The sequence below is a fragment of the Octopus bimaculoides genome, chromosome 8, assembly GCF_046866305.1.
Source record: "Octopus bimaculoides isolate indiv1 chromosome 8, ASM4686630v1, whole genome shotgun sequence".
NCBI classification, from domain to species: domain Eukaryota; kingdom Metazoa; phylum Mollusca; class Cephalopoda; order Octopoda; family Octopodidae; genus Octopus; species Octopus bimaculoides.
This window is the reverse complement of record NC_142935.1, coordinates 61,104,063-61,119,062: the sequence shown is the minus strand read 5'-3', so window position 1 is coordinate 61,119,062 and position 15,000 is coordinate 61,104,063. Positions and strand designations below refer to the sequence as shown.

The window sequence follows — 15,000 nt, the reverse complement described above, 5'->3', positions numbered from 1 at the left end:
ATTCCGACACTCTAACCATTGGAACGACGCCTTCATCAGAATATTATCTAATGTACATGTACGTCATATATTTAATTTCCTAATATCATTTAATTGAATATACCATCATTATTTAATTATAAAAATAGATATATTTTTTAACACCTCTAATGATGACGGAACATACTTTCATGTAAATTCTATCAGATAGTTTGATAAAATTGAAACAGTATCAAATCATGGAAACTTTTGATGTTTGATAACCAAAGAATTTAAAATTTCGCTGCACAATGACAAAGAAGCAAGTTCGATTCCACAACGTAACAGCTTGGACAAGTGTCTTTTATCAGTGTCTCAGGATAAAATTGGGTAGACTGAAATTGTGGTTAAGTCCATCAAATGGGTTATAATAGTAATTTAAATGTATAGCTTTGTCAAATAGCGTATCATTCTTATTCAACCGGAGAAATTCAATTATACAACTGAGCAGATAATTCATTTGTTCAGTCACCTTAATTCTCTTCACCGAAATTGACGGTGGTCCAACTACTTTAATAAAGAAAAAAATATATCGAATTCTATAGGGACATATATCAAAATAACACAAATGTTTTACTTGGAAATGAAATTATGATTCTAATGTTTCCATGATAATAATATTGGTTTTCAAATTTTGGCATAAGTACAACAATGTCAGAGGGCCAGATAAGACGATTAGATGACATAGACCCCTCTTCCAGTACTCAGCAGGTACTTATTGAAAAGGTAAAAAAAAAAAAAAAATGAAAGTTAAAGTCGACCTCGGCGGAATGAACTCAGTACGGATGAAATGCTGCTAAACAGTTTTGGCGGTGTGCTAACGATTCTGCTAGCTCGCCTCCTTGTTTCGAAACCAGTATAAGGCGGTTTCAACATATAAGGCGGTGAGCTGACACAATCGTTAGTGCGGCGGACAAAATATTTAGCGGCATTTCGTCTGTCTTTATGGTCTGCGTTCAAATTCCGTCGAGGTCGACTTTGCGTTTCATCCTTTCAGGGTCGAAAATATAAGTACCATATGAACACTGGGGTCAATGTAATCGACTGGCTTCCTACCCCTTAAAATTGTTGGCCTTGTGCCAAAATTTGAAGCAAATATTATATACACGTATAAGATGGGGAACCTTCACAATCATTAGCGCGTCGGACAAAAAGGTTTAGCGGCATTTCTTCTGATTCTTTAAGTTCCGAGTTCACGTCCTGCCAAGGACAAATTCACCTTTCGCCCATTCAGGGTCGATAAAATGAAATACCATTCATGTACTGGGGTCAACGTAATCGACTTGCACTTCCCTTCACAAATACTGACCTTGTGCCCAAATCAGAAAGAAAAGTACATGCGTACAGGCGTGGCTGTGTGGTAAGTAGCTTGCTTTCCAACCACATGGTTCCGGGTTCAGTCCCACCCACTGCGTGGCACCTTGGGCAAGTGTCTTCTACCATATAGCCTCGGGCCGACCAAAGCCTTGTGAGTGGATTTGGTAGACAGAAACTGAAAGAAGCCTGTCGTATATATATATATATATATATATATTGTTTTCTACACCACCTGTTTTCGTCTTTGTTTTTTTTTTGTGAATATGTATATATATATATATATATATATATATATATATATATATATATATATATATATATATATATATATATATATGTGTGTGTGTGTGTGTGTGTGTGTGTGTGTGTGTGTGTGTGTGTGTGTGTGTGTTTGCGTGTCTGTGTTTGTCTCCCCACCATCGCTTGACAACCGAACCTGGTGTGTTTACGTCCCCGTAACTTAGAGGTTCGGCAAAGAGACCGATAGAATAAGTACTAGGCTTACAAGGAATAAGTTCTGGGGTTAACTTGTTCAACTAAAGGCGGTGCTCCAGCATGGCTGCAGTCAAATGAATGAAACAAATAAAAGAATAAAAATAACGTGCAGTACTCTCATGAGCTGGGAAACAGGGAAAGAAGTACATATATAATACACACACATACACAAACACCTGCGCGCGCACACACACACACAAACACCTGCGCGCACACACACACACGTCCGAGCAAGGGGCTCTGAAACGTGACAATCCTGTCTGTTTTCACACATATATAAACTCATACAAACATACATGTATGTCGGCACGTCCACAATGCGCATGCGTGCACACATATATCTGTGTGAATAATGAGTCTTAGACTGCGTTATTACATGTCCCTTCACTTTAAGAGTTGATGTAATTTAAAGGAAATTCGGCTGCTATTTCTAACAGGTTGCACAGAATTCCCTCCCTCCCCCCATCACCATCTCTCTCTACCGTACAATTAATAAATAAGTACTTACTTGAGTAATTAGAAAGCAACAAACAATAAAGATTTTAAGAGCCATGTTAGTGAACGTGACGTAGTAATTATAGTATCAATAACGGAGTCTCTGCTAAGGTAACTCGTGTAATAAATAGACAGATACCGTTATCATTATAAGTTAAGACATATCTAGCGAGAGCTGTGCAGGTGTTGAAGAGATAGATAAACGTAAATATACATCGATTATATCTTAGTACATAAAACACACAAACTCACTCACATACTCATGCACATACACTGTGACATGTATAGACGCACATACTCATGCGCATGCGCACACACACATACACAGACGGGCATGCGCGCGCGTGCACACACACACTTATTGACTAAATGGTGGACTTAAGAATATATTGAACAATTACCGTTGTTGAATGATATATATATATATATATATATATATATATATATATATATATATATATATATATATACTTTTACACTTTTACTTGTTTCAGTTATTTTGACTGTGGCCATGCTGGAGCACCGCCTTTTAGTCGGAGAAGTCGACCTCAAGAGTTACTTTTTGTAAGCCTGCTACTTATTCTATCAAACTCTTATGCCGAACCGCTAAGTTACGCGGACATAAACACACCAGGATCGGTTGTCAAGCGATGGTGGAGGGACAAACACACAAATACACACACACACACACACGCACGCACGCACACACACACACATACACACACACACACATATATATATATACGGCAATAAGATATTCATCAACTTTTAGACATTATACTATGTCTATTTACTTAAAAAAACACAATTATAACGATATACTTACATGTATAACATATCATGCTTTACATATATAATATATAAAATATAAAAATACCAGTAATTATTAAAATATATTACGTAGAACATAGAAAGTAGAATAGTTCCTTACAGCTGTTTCAGCTAAGTAGAATAGTTTCTTACGGCTGTTTCAACTGTTTCATAGTACCCCACTTTACTTTCATCCCTTCAGTGAACTGAAGTATTTAGTAGATAAAATTCAGGTACTTGGATGTGCCTCTGGGCTTCGCCAGAGAGTTTAGAAAGTTCATAAGGTTAAGTTATAAATGTAAATACATACATGTATACACACTTTTACATATACATACATATACATAAATATACATAAATACATATCTATACATTTATATGTATATGCATATACATATATGCATATACATATATGCATATATTTGACATTTATGAAGATACGTTAAATAGTTTATGATTTGATATTTTTTAAATATCTTTAATATTCCTCAGTTACCTAAGCTTAAGATTCACAGATCCCGAAAGGAGCTTTCTCGCACTTTGGGATTATTTAGTATGCTATATGCAACTTTAAGACTATAGGCTGCTGTATTCTGAGAACGTATATGACTCGGTGATGTGTGCAAAGCAGTATATATATATATACATACATATATACATACACACACACACACTCATATATATATATATATATATATATATAACTGATGTTATATTTATTCCTGAATGATGTGTAAAGAAATTTTGATTTATTAAATCTCTTAATGAATTCTTTATACTGAAATATATATTGAAGAAGATAAATATGTTCATTTGAATATATACATTTTTGCGTCGTAACTCCTTTATTATATATATATATATATATATATATATATATACGTACACACACATATATACATACATACACACGCACACAAATATATATGTACACATTCGAGGCCGCATGGACTTGTGGTTAGTGTGTTGCACTCACGACCATGAGATCGTGATTTCCAATCCTGGAAGGCGTTGTGAGTTGTGTTCAGGAGCAAAGTACTTCATTTCACGTTACTCTGTGCTGTCCTAACCATATCATATGTGGAACACCGTCTACCCGTTTAGGCAATGTCAAGTCTGATAGAGAGCAGAGAATCCCAGACAGTCCTACGGCTGTGGAGAAACGACAAACAAAATAGTTTAGTGATGGATCTGGAAGATGATTGACAATGCGGTTTACAAAATGAGGACCGAAAAATAAAGAAGGGTTGGACAGCTGAGTATGCCTGTACGGATAAGGTAAGCAGGTGGAATAAAAGAACAGAAGTCATTATAGCAGTAACAACAGAAGCGACAAGGAGAAGAAACAGCGCATCTGTCACATAGCGATTATAACGCGCTAGTGAATGGGTCTTTGTCAATCAGGTGGATGGACTTTTTGGGACTCGTTCTAAGTGCGTGCGTCGTCGTTGAAGTTGTAGTGGTAAGAACTGAACCTTTACGAATGTAAGAGCAGGAATTTGTCGTGTGCTTTGGTGAAGAAAGAAAACGATTTCCTTCCCTTCCAGAAAAAAAGACCCTCCACCACCTACGATAACAACGACATCCCTCCACCACCACCACCACCACCACCACCACCACCAAAACCACCACCACCAAAACCACCACCACCACCACCACCACCAATACCATCACCACCACCACCACCAAAACCACCACCACCAAAACTACCACCACCACCACCACCAATACCATCACCACCACCACCACCACCACCACCACCACCACCACCACCACCACCACCACCACAACCATCATCACCACCACCACCATCACACCGCCATCACGAGTACCACTACCATTCCCACCACCGTCATTACAACTTCACCATCATCATCACCACCACCGCCACCACCACCAACAACAACATCATTATTCTCTCCATCATTACCGTTGCCGTCATCTTCACCATATAAACCACAATGACGACGACCACCACCAACACAACCACAACCACCTCCACGCAACGACATCAACAGTAGCAATATCAACAACAAATAGAAGCAAAACAGAAATAAACTGAGCACAGTTTATAAATAAGCGTCAAATTTATTCTTCCCTCACCTCATTCCCATACCTTATTCACTCAGTCACCATTTTCTTCTGACTAACATCGAAGCAGTGAACATCGTTTTGATAAAATAAGAGACCGGAAACGGCCGATAAATGCCGCTTAAATCATGGTAGGCTTTTAATTTAGTGTTCTGGTAAGGTAAGGAGATCTCATGCTGTGGGAACTTTGGTATTGATTTATCGATTATCATTCATTATTCTTGAAACTGTTCTGTTCTGTAGGTTTGGTTCTTTTTCTCTGCAACCAAAATAGCTGAACTGTAGAATATTTACTGACCATTGTCCGGACAAACTTACAAAGAATACACAATACACACAGCATCTGAAATAGATTTGGAAAAGAATATGTACATGTATGTATATATACATTATATATGTATGTATATAAATACATATGTGTATGTGTATATACAATCACACACACACACATATACATATATAGGTGTCTGTATATATGAATGTAGCTATGTCTGTATCCCTATATACACTTACATGTAATCATAAAACCTCCCTGCACACACACATATGTATGCATTATGTGTATATATATATATATATATATATATATATATATATATATATATATATATATATATATATATATATATACATATGCATACATATATATATCTATCTATATATATATGTATGTATGTCTCTCTCTCTATACACACACACACACACACACACATATTCATACATACATACATATATACATACTTACATAGATAGTAACATATATATATGTATATGTATATATATATATATATATATATATATATATATATATATATATATATATATATATATATTGATAGATAGATATTGATAGATAGATAGACATGCACACACGCCTGCGCGCATATAATTGCACAGTGGGGTCATGGCGAAGAAAAGAGGAAGTAAAACTAATAAAATATAACCAGTGTTTGAAAAATAACAATATACCCCGTATCGTCTATATCATATAATGGAGTCTATTAGATAGAGCAACAACATACATACAATCAAATACTTTTTGTAGTATTTGTACTCTGGAACGAATATTAATCCTGAAACATGAAACCAAACCATTAAATAAACATACAGATTTAATCTCTTCATGTCCTCACATGCTCAGGTACCTACTTAAATATCACAACACCATTCTAAAGGCGGTAACTTGAGATCCCAATAAAATGCAACGTTTTCCCAATATTTTCGTTTCTTCTCTACTCTTCAAATAATATTCGCGAGCAAACTAGCGATGATGGCAATCTAACTTACACTATACAAAATTCTCCCGTGCCAAAATAAATGAATATTTAGTATTTCTTCCATCAATAGTTGCTCATTTTCAGAAATCTACGAAGAGAAAAAGTAGTTTCCTTCCGTTCTTCTGTTTTTTTTTTTCTTCGGTGATATTTGAACTCAGAACACAAATATACATAATTAAATACGCAAGACACGAATGGATTCAGAATCTTTACAATTCTGCTTATTCAAGACTCTAACTGTAGCTAACGTTCACCCTATAATCGGATTACGAGGAGCAAGCTAACACCTCGTTCCTCCTCCTCCTCCTCCTCCTACTACTGCTGGAGTGAAATGGCCGAGTCATTAGTGTGTTGGATAGAAGATCTCGACTCTCTGCTCACTAATTTCGAATCCCGTTAGAGTCAGCTTTGCATTTAATTCTTTCGGAGTTGACAATAAAGTATCAATTATAATCGGTGGACTGGCGGAATCTAGCCAGTGAGATGAAGTGACAACAATTATTCTTATGGTTTTTGGTGCATTTTGTGCAACACCCAAAATTGCTACCTAAGAGACTGAAATATATTAGATTTGAGACTAGCATTGTTGAGCTACAGAAAAGTGCAATCGTGTATTCTGCAGTAATCCTACGAAAAATTCTTGAGATTTGAGAAAGATTGTCACATACATCAAGATAGCATTCCTGCTAATTAAATTATCATATAATAGCTTCGGAATAATAATAATAATAATGATCTTTTCTGCTATAGGTGCAACGCTGAACATTTTTCTAGGAGAGGTCTTGTCAGTTGTTTTGACCCAAGTGTTCCACTGGTACATATGTCATTGACCCGGAAGAGGTGAAAAGCAAAGTCGATCTCGGTGGAATTTGAACTCAGAACCTAAAGAGCTGGATCAAATGCAGTCAAGCACTTTCTTCGAAGCACCTAAGATTCTGCCAGCTCGTCAAGAACAAGGATAAGGAGAAGGAAAGGAAGAAGGAGGAAGCGGACTAACAGAAAAGTGAAGGCAAAATGAGAAGTGAAGAGAAGAAAACTAACAAGAAATATTGAAGTAGAGGTTGGGCGAGTAGGAAGAAAAGAAGAAGAAGAAGAAGAAGAAGAAGAAGAAGAAGAAGAAGAAGAAGAAGAAGAAGAAGAAGAAGAAGAAGAATACAGATACAGACTGTAAATCATGGCAGTGAAACAGTTCTAAATGGTAACGTTAATACAAAACATGAAAAGGAAACGAGATCTGAAACGAAACTCGGTTTTCATTGGGATTTTTGCAGTTGACAAAAATTTCTTGTGTGCTAACGGAATTTTGAACATGAAAGGATTTCAGGGAAGCATCTGAGCGAAGAAATATATATATAGTAGGTTTCTAGTTGTACATTAATAACATCAACTACTTGAGTAAGCATATCTGAAGATTGAAGATTGAGAGAAATATATTTATATATACGCTCGTTGCATCGCCTCAAATAACTGGGTTTTACTTTAGCAAAATGTCAGCAAGCGTTACCACGTTTGACATTTATTACTATGTTTATAAGGAAAAGGAGAAAAGAAGAAGAAAAATTACGAATGAGTTATGCTCTTTAAGAAACGAAACCTTTACGTCACTCTCTAACTTCTGTCGTTGCCATATTGTACATACATACATACATACATATATACATACATAAATGCATTATGTGTGTGTATGCACGTATACACGTACACACATGTATATATAAACATATATTTAAATCCATATATATATATATATATATATATATATATATATATATATATATATATATATATATATATATATATATATATATATATATATATATATATCTATACTCACACACTCACACAAGCACAGACTCTGACACACGCACATATAAGTATACATTTATAGTAACCACTGTAACACCTTGTGCAAATGCCTCATGGAAAACCGATTTCACTGCTGAGCTGGATCTCTGTGGTGTATTTGCGTTAAGCATCATACGCAGATTGCTATTTTAATCTTAAGCTGCTTGGTTCCAGGTTCAGCCCCACTGCGTGGTACCTTGGGAAAGTGTCTTCTTCTATAGCCTCGGGCCAAACAAAGCCTTGTGAGTGGATTCAGTGGGCGGAAACTGAAAGAAGTCCGTCGTATCCCTCTTTCTCTCTTTCATATTAGACTGCATGGCCACAATCTAATGAGTGAAACAAGTAAAAGTAAAAGGATATATATATATATATAGTGACAAATGTCAATGATCGCTTGGTGTTATCAATCACGTTACAATTTTTCTGACGGGTTATTCTGGGCTCACTCCCCAGGATTATGAAAATTATCAGGAGTGTAGATTTCGAACTATCATAAAGAATGCGGAGACTGGTACATCGGCAAACTTTTTTTAAAGTTTACAGTTGCATATATATATATATATATATATATATATATATATATATATATATATATATATATATATATATATATATATATATATATATTTACATACAAGAACAAGAGGAATGGCCAGCAAAAGTGGACTCCTATATGCTAGAAATAGATGCCGAGTCATCTAACCACGAAGAATATGTTCTCAGTAAAATTTCAGCGAGACGACAGACTGTAAAAGGGCAAGACAAATGAAAAAATACTAAATAAAAAAAAAACGATTAACCTACGTACCAATGTTTCACCTGTTAATACTTACATAAGTAAATATTTGCAGGATCATCAGCGTAGTCTGTCGATTTATAAAATATAATTTCCAGAACTAGACACAGAACGTTCACCCGAAAGGGAGCACGTGTAGAGTTCTACATATTACATTCAGTGTATCTTTCAAATGTCTTCAATCTGGCGCGCTGTGTCCGGAAATAACTCTGCAATTAATAAATTTCTGCAGCTAATTTACCGGTTTGAGAATATCATTATTTAAAATTTAATAATAAGGGTAGAAATTGATATTAATCAATTAAAACCAGTGGTCCAGCATATTAAAAAAATCCGAAGATTAAAATTATATTACATACACAAATAAGAGGAATGACCAGCAAAAGTGGACTCCTATATGCTAGAAATAGATGCCGAATCATCTAACCTCGAAGAATATGTTCTCAGTAAAATTTCAGCGAGACGGCAGACTATAAAAGGCAAGACAAATGAAAAAATACTAAATAAAAAAAAGACCCCATTAACCTACGTACGAGATTGAAGACATTTAGTATATTTTCATTTGTCTTGCCCTTTTGCAGTCTGTCGTCTCGCTGAAATTTTACTGAGAACATATTCTTCGTGGTTAGATGATTCGGCATCTATTTCTAGCATATAGGAGTCCACTTTTGTTGGTCATTCCTCTTATTTGTGTACGTAATATAATTTTAATCTTCGGATTTTTTCATATGCTGGACCACTGGTTTTAATTGATTAATATCAATTTCTACCCTTATTATTAAATTTTTAAATAATGATGTTCTCAAACCGGTAAATTAGCTGCAGAAATTTATTAACTGCAGAGTTATTTCCAGACTCAGCGCGCCAGATTGAAGACATTTGAAAGATACACTGAATGTAATTTGTAGAACTCTACACGTGCTCCATTTCGGGTGAACGTTCTGCGTCTAGTTCTGGAAATTATATTTTATAAATCGACAGACTACGCTGATGATCCTGCAAATATTTACTTATGTAAGTATTAACAGGTGAAACCATTGGTACGTAGGTTAATCGTTTTTTTTATTTAGTATTTTTTCATTTGTCTTGCCTTTTTGCAGTCTGTCGTCTCGCAGAAATTTTACTGAGAACATATTCTTCGTGGTTAGATGATTCGGCATCTATTTCTAGCATATAGGAGTCCACTTTTGCTGGTCATTCCTCTTATTTGTGTATGTAATATAATTTTAATCTTCGGATGTTTTTAATATGCTGGACCACTGGTTTTAATTGATTAATATCAATTTCTACCCTTATTATTAAATCATATATATATATATATATATATATATATATATATATATATATATATATATATATATATATATATATATATATATATATATATGTATATATATATATATATATATATACATAGGATAGATCGCTAATCACTACACACATTTTTTTTCTTTCCTTGTTTCTTTCTGTGTTCCTTTCTGTGGAAGAGCGGAGGCTCGAAACGTTAAAGACTTTTTCACTTCTCAAGCGTTATACTAATACATCTGTTTGTTTTCTACACCACCTGTCTTCGTCTTTTGTTATTTTTGTGAATCCTCTCTCTCTCTCTCTCTCTCTCTCTCTCTCTCTCTCTCTATATATATATATATATATATATATATATATATATATATATATATATATATATATATATATATACACACGCATTAAAGCCAAAATTAGAGAACAAAAATTAAAAAAATAAAGATATTTACATTTCTATTTTATTTTTCCGAATGGGATTTTTACCGTATATAGTTTAAAGCATGTCCATTCTTTACAATAAATTTTGTAGTAAGTGATTAATAACTAAATGATTTATAATAGAAACAAATGTTTATTTGAAAAATACAAGATGGAAAAAATTAGAGAACATGACATAAAATTCAAGAAATCAACGTTTTGCCAGAAATGTTTATAATCCACATCAATATATTAATAAGCTGTGTACATTCCTTTATGTTTAATGAACGCTACCCTGGATACACATCTATACTACGTGCGCAGAGTTAGTAATAGGAGAGGATGTAAATGCCTCAAAGACCTGCTCAGACGTTTCCAACTGTCTGACAGGTACCGACTGGACCACCCGAATGTACCAATGTGGACATGGAGCAACCGCATCGGGTCGTCCAGATCGTATTTAGATAGAGTATTCTGTAGGATAGTGGATAAAGATAGTGTAGGTTGTCCACAATTCCATAGTCAGCTACACAGACCACAAATTTGTGACCTGTACACTTGACTTAGATAAGACACATAGGCAGGGTCCCGGTTACTGGAAGCTGAATGCTTCATTCACGGCATGCCAGGCTTACAGAGACCGGATTACCACATTAGTTAAGAGAGCATTGACGGGAACCATCGTAAACAATAGATGGTGGTATGCCCTAAAGAAATCAATTAAAGCAGAATCGGTTAGGTACAGTAAGGCTCTAGCATTAGACCGAAATAGAATAGAAGGGGCACTTTGAACTTGCATCGCGTCCAACGTATTGGCCCTCGACCAACACTTCAACGCCAAACACGAAGGATGCGTTGTCAGAGCTAGGATGCGTACTCTGAGGAACGAAGGAGTTGGGGCCGTCGGAGAGGCTCGAGTGGCGTAGGAGCAGCGAGGCAACAAAACCACCATTAGGTCCCTGACAGATGAGCAGGGGCGTGAATTACTCTCGCCTGAAAAGATGTGTGAGGCCTTTCAACAACACTTTGCCCGACAGTTCGGGACAACTGGTGGGTCAGAACGCAGAGTAGACTTTAGTGCCTACCTGCACAACCTGCTACAATTCGGAGTGTTGTGAAAGATCCATCACAGCCGCGGACGTACGGGATGCGATGGCAGGCTGCGCGAGAGAGAAGTCGCCAGGCTTGAATGGTCTGCCCTACGAACTTTATTGTCATATGCTAGACTTGTTTGGAGGCATCTTGGCAGCAGCTGTCTACTGCAACTGGCAACAAAACATATATGTGTGTGTGTGTGTTTGTGGGTCTGTGTTTGTCCCCTCAACATTGCTTGACAACCGATGCTGGTCTGTTTACGTCCCCGTAACTTAGTGGTTCGGCAAAAAAGACCGATATGATAAGTACTAAGCTTACAAAGAATAAGTCCTGGGGTCGATTTGCTCGACTAAAGGCGGTGCTCCAGCATGACGGCAATCAAATGACTGAAACAAGTAAAAGATAGTAAAAGATATATATATATATATATATATATATATATATATATATATATACGAGGTGGGGTGAAAAGTTCCTGGCTTTGTGTGAAAGAAAATACAAGAGGATTAGTTAATTATGATTTTATTTAACATATTCCCCTCTCAGAATCACACACTTATTGTAACGGTCTTTCAGTTTTTCCAAGCCCTGTGAAAGAACTCTGAAGGCCAGCTAGGGACCCCAGCTAGGCCTTTCGCGAAACCGTTACAGCCAGGAAAGTTTCAGCATCCCCTCGTATATATGTGTGTGTACGTATGTATATATATTTTAATGTTTATACATACATAATACATACATACTTGCACACACACATACATGCACACACACACATATATGTACACGCACACATACACATATATATATATATACATCTTGAAATTTATGCATATATACATACATGTATACACATATATACATACTTACAAAAACACACACATATTCTTTAAATGTCAACTATTTGATAGGGAAAGGCCGTATCATTTAAAACTTACTTATCTGCATATCCGAGTTGTAATGAACCAAACCTATAATTAAATAAAGGTAGAATTCCAGTAACAGAAATGATATCAAGCAGTTATAGAGAATGGCATAAGAATAGGTCATCTCTTGATATTTATCTCCAACCTACGGCGATCTGCAAAATCTGTAGAATGGCTGACAAAAATGTTTTTCCAGAATATATTTTCGCTATTTTACGGTCTGAGTTCGATGTCGTGTTTCATCTATCAGATGGTTGATATAACAAGTGCAAGTGCTAATGAAATAATAGGGTATCCATTTAATAAATTATACAACATCTTCGAAGATTTTGGCTTTTTGTCCTAGGCTTGAAATCAAAATTCACTTATTCACTTCAATGCGCTCGTTATATGTAATAATACTAAAGTGTCAAGTTTTCTTTCTGCAGATGTTCTCATCTATCATAAAGTTGTTATAGATCAATATTTTTCAGTTGAGTGATTCAGTTTATATATCTTGCAACCACGTGGTTTCGGTCATTAGGCTGTGGCTATGCTGGAGCACCACCTTGAAGAATTTAAGCCGAATGAATGACCCCAGTATTTATTTTTTTAAAGACTGGTACTTATTTTATCGGCCCCTTAGGCTGAACCGTTAAGTTATGTGGACGTAAAGACACCAACAACAGCTGTTAATCGATGGTGGGAGACAAACACAAACACACACACATATACGACAGGCTCCTTTCATTTTCTGTCTACCAAACCTACTCACAAAGCTTTAATTGCCCCAAGGTTATAGTAGAAGAAACTTGTCCAAGGTGCCACTCAGTGGGAATGAACCGAGAACCATGTGGTTGGGGAGTAAGCTTATGACACATCTACGCCTGCCTTATAAAACAGGGCGAATTTACCAACTTCTCAAGAGACGATAGAGACAATGAACAACCTTAATCAGTATTGGACTCTTATTGGTAGTGTATCAGGTCATCCCATAAGTTCTGTTCGAATTTTGAATAAAGAAAACAACTGATCAACTTTCATATTTAATTGAAATTTAACCATGAATGTACTTTCCCTGATTGACTATGACTTCCTTCCATCTGTTTACAAGCTTTTTAATCCCATCAACTCTTTTGTTTTCAAAGCGAACAACTCTGAAATGTCAGTTTCGACCCCCTCCTGGCTTGCGAAATTTATGTCTCCCAAATGATTCTGAAAACTACGAAACAAATGGTAGTCCGAAGGAGCAAGGTCGGGATGAGGAATTTTTTCCCAACCAAGCTCTTCGATCTTCTGTGATGTGATCTTTGCAGTGTGGGGTCGCGCATTGTCCCGATGAAACATCACTCTTTTAGATTCACTAAAGCGGGTCTCTCTTTCTTTGAAGCTTGGGTCAAATCCTCTAATTGTTGACAGTAAACTTGAGCATTGATTGTTGCATTAAGTGGTAACAATTCAAAGGTCAGCTTTGCTTGTCATCCTTTCGGGGTCGATAAATTAAGTACCAGTTGCATACTGCGGTCGATCTAATTGACTAGCCCCTCCCCACCCCCACCAAAAAAATTTCGGGCCTTGTGCCTAGAGTAGAAACGAATTATCGACGTCGTAAATATGACGGCAAAGTTCATCTCAGCGGAAATTGAACTCGGCTCAGCTAATTCGTAGTTTTGCCATTACATACATGTATGTGATTTAGGAAGGTAATTTCATTGGTTGTTGGAATTCAGTAGAGTTAGCACTGATATAAAAATACATTGTAGATGGAAAATTAATAGGATGACGAATAGAAAGATAAATGACAAAAATAAATGAATAAAAAGGAGAATATAGAGGAAGGAAAAAGGGGCATGATGAATAAGCAAAAAATAGAATGTAGTTGTTGAATGATGTAATATGTTATTTTATAAGAGCAGCGAGCTGACAGAATCGTTAGCACGCTGGGTAAAATGCTTAGCGGCATTTCATCGGACTTTATGTTCTGAGTTCAAATTCTGCCGAGGTCAACTTTGCTTTTCATCCTTTCGGGGTCGATTAAATAAGTACCAGTTATGCACTGAAGTCGATGTAATCAACTTAATTCCTTTGCCTGTCTTTGTTTGTCCCCTCTCTGTTTTGCTCCTTGTGGGCAATAAAGAAA

The 15,000-nt window shown here is 36.0% G+C and overlaps 1 long non-coding RNA gene across 1 annotated transcript in view; it reads right to left on the bottom strand.

Moving 5' to 3' along the window:
* Positions 1-5,239: 5,239 nt before the first annotated feature.
* LOC149134427 (uncharacterized) overlaps positions 5,240-15,000 on the bottom strand; it is an 89,505-nt gene continuing 79,744 nt past the window's right edge. Inside the window, exon 3 of the long non-coding RNA XR_016242772.1 lies at positions 5,240-5,569. This is a non-coding gene — a long non-coding RNA (uncharacterized LOC149134427). The remainder of the gene's footprint in view (positions 5,570-15,000) is intronic.